This window comes from Macadamia integrifolia, unplaced genomic scaffold, assembly GCF_013358625.1.
Source record: "Macadamia integrifolia cultivar HAES 741 unplaced genomic scaffold, SCU_Mint_v3 scaffold31, whole genome shotgun sequence".
Lineage (NCBI taxonomy): Eukaryota > Viridiplantae > Streptophyta > Magnoliopsida > Proteales > Proteaceae > Macadamia > Macadamia integrifolia.
The window spans coordinates 387,750-390,496 of record NW_024869204.1 but is presented as its reverse complement, the minus strand read 5'-3'; the positions used below and the strand labels follow the sequence as shown (position 1 = coordinate 390,496).

The window sequence follows — 2,747 nt, the reverse complement described above, 5'->3', positions numbered from 1 at the left end:
TTCCTCTTCTTCTTCCTTCCTCTCCTCTTTATCTCCTCTCTCACGTTGGGCACAAGGGAAATGAGGAAATGAATCCTCATTTCCCAACTTATAACTTAAGTTGGCCCCTAGGGTTTGCTTGGTTTGGGCCCTTTTTGAACTAATTGGGTTAAAATGAGCTTTGGGGCATGAGGACCCACACATTTAAGTCCATAAGGTGTTCATATCCAGAGGAAGGTGTAGAGGATGATTTGGGATCATCCGAAACCATTTACGATGCAAGTAGCGGGACCCACGGGCATCGGAACCTCGACAACAGCTAGTGTACCCACCAGAAACAGGCACCGGATTCATGCCTAGGCTGCATCCTGTGGCTTGTTTCTGGTGGTCAAGACTACTTACTGTCTTGACAACTTGTTGTCTCAGGGTTGGTCTCGCACGGGTGGTTGCCCTTGGATATGCCCAAGGCTTTTCGATAATTATGATATGTGCCAAAAATCAAGTGTGGGGAGTCGGGTCACTTACCGTCTGAGATTGGAAGGTATGAATCCCCTCTAGTTAGATAGGCATGAAATCCACGAACATGTGGGGTCATCTTTACCCCTTTGGAAATGCACAGCCACGAGCCAAAACCCAGTCGTACTTCTGATCTCCAATCTAAGGCCTGTCACAACAGTTCAAATTTGACCGGATTAGGGTACAAGTGTAACAATTTTGGCAATTGATTAATACATTACTGTTAGCCAGAAATGGTCTTCCTAGAATTATTAGGATCTCATCCTTGGTTAGAAGGGCTTGGTATCTAACACAATGAAATCAAATGGGAAAATTAATTCCCCCACCTTAAGTAAGACATCCTCAACCATCCATTTAGGAATCTTAATAGACTCTGCCAACTGAAGAGTAGTTCCAGTGGCTTTCAATTCTCCCAATCCTGGTTGCTTATACATATGGTATGGCAAAATATTCACATTTGCGCCAAGGTCAAGTAAGGCATGCTCAATGTAGGTGTTTCCTATGACATAAGCTATGGTAGGGCTCCCTGGATCCTTGTACTTGGCTGCTATAGGCTGAGTAATTATGGAACTAATGTTACCTGCCAAGAATGCCTTTTTGGTCATACTAGTGATACGTTTGTGAGTATACAAATCTTTCAAGACTTTTGCATAGGCAGGGATCTGAGATATGGCATCCAAAAGAGGGATGTTCACTTCTACTTTCTTGAAAAGTTCTAAAATTTTGTCTATGGAAGTAGTCTTCTTTTTGTTTACCAAGTGATTAGGAAAGGGGACAGGGGAAACATGAGGACTATTAGGGATTTGCCCTTTTTCAGAAGAATTATTTTTAGTTTCTTCAACCAAATCATTTTTAGTTTCAAAAGAATCTTTAGGTTCATCAGATGAACCTGGAACAAGAGGCACACTTGTGTCCTCAACAGAAGGAGAGTTAATAAGAATAATAGATGGAGAAGATTTAGGAACACTCTGTTGGTACTCTCTACCACTCCTAAGGGCGTAAGCAACATAACAGTGGTTGGAGGGCCTTTGTTGGGTCTGACCTTATACTATATTCAATGATGCATTAGGTGGTGCTTGTGAACTAATAAGCTGATGCCTAGGGTTAGGCTTAGGTTGATTAGGCAACATTCCTTTCTCCCTCTCATGCAAAATTGAGACAATTAGGGAGAGTTCTCTCGTAAGATTTTAATGGATTGTCATGAGGAGGGCCATATTCTTTTTGAAATGACTTACTCTACTTGCCTCTCTAGTATTGGTAAACCTAGGGGATTGCTGATAAGATGATAGGAGAGTGGGCCTAGGAAAACTAGCCTGAGGTACTACATTTAGCCTAGGAAAAGTATTTGAGGCAAATGGTTGTTGTGCAAAGGGAGGCCTTTGGGGTCCAGGTTGACCTTGACTATGGAAATCGGAAGGCCCTGCTGGGTTGCTCTGGTTCCAGAAGATATTTGGGTGATTTCTCCATCCTGGATTGTTAGTGTTACTATATGGATTATTTTAATATAAGGCATTAACACGGTTTTTGGAAGTGCACCCAGAGGTGTTGGGGCATTCTTTCATAACATGTCCAGGGGACTGTCACTAATTACACATCTTAATCATATTAACTGATGATCGCTCTCTAGGAACAATAGCCTCAATCCTTTTAATTAGACTATCCATGTGCCCTTTCTTGGCTACTAAACCATCCACAAAATATCCTTTCCCTCCTATGGTTCTTTCACTTTCTTGGGTTGATACCCACTCATGGGTTTTGTCAGCTAAGTCAAGTAAGAACTCCCATGCCTTTCCTTCATCTGTAAAGGATGTGAACCCCCTAGGGCACATAGACTCTATCATTTGTTTAGTTGGGTAATCAATATCCTCATAAATTACTTGGCATAAATGCCATAAGTCTAGGCCATGGTGAGGGCATTCTTGGAGTAGATCCTTGAATCTCTCCATTAGTTTAGAAAATGACTCACTAGGCTTTTGCCTAGATTGAAGGATATCACTTTTAAGCTTATTGGTCTTGTGAGTTTGGAAAAACTTCTTAAGGAAGACTACTATGAATTGTTTCCATGAAGTTATGGAATTTGTGGGTAACCCATACAACCACATCTTAGCTTGGTCTTTCAATGTAAAAGTGATGAACCTAAGCTTAACAGCATTATCAAAAAGCTTTTGGATCTTAATTAGAACACATACCTCTTCAAATTCCCTTAGAAATAGGTATGCATCCTTAGAGGTCAGCCCATGAAAGTGGGGCGA

At 41.5% G+C, this 2,747-nt stretch overlaps 1 non-coding gene across 1 annotated transcript; it reads left to right on the top strand.

Annotated features, from left to right (window-relative positions):
- The first annotated feature begins 2,394 nt into the window (after positions 1–2,394).
- On the top strand, positions 2,395–2,501 carry LOC122067756. Its single transcript, XR_006136862.1, has one exon. It is a non-coding gene; the product is annotated as a small nucleolar RNA R71 (small nucleolar RNA).
- The last annotated feature ends 246 nt before the right edge of the window (positions 2,502–2,747 follow it).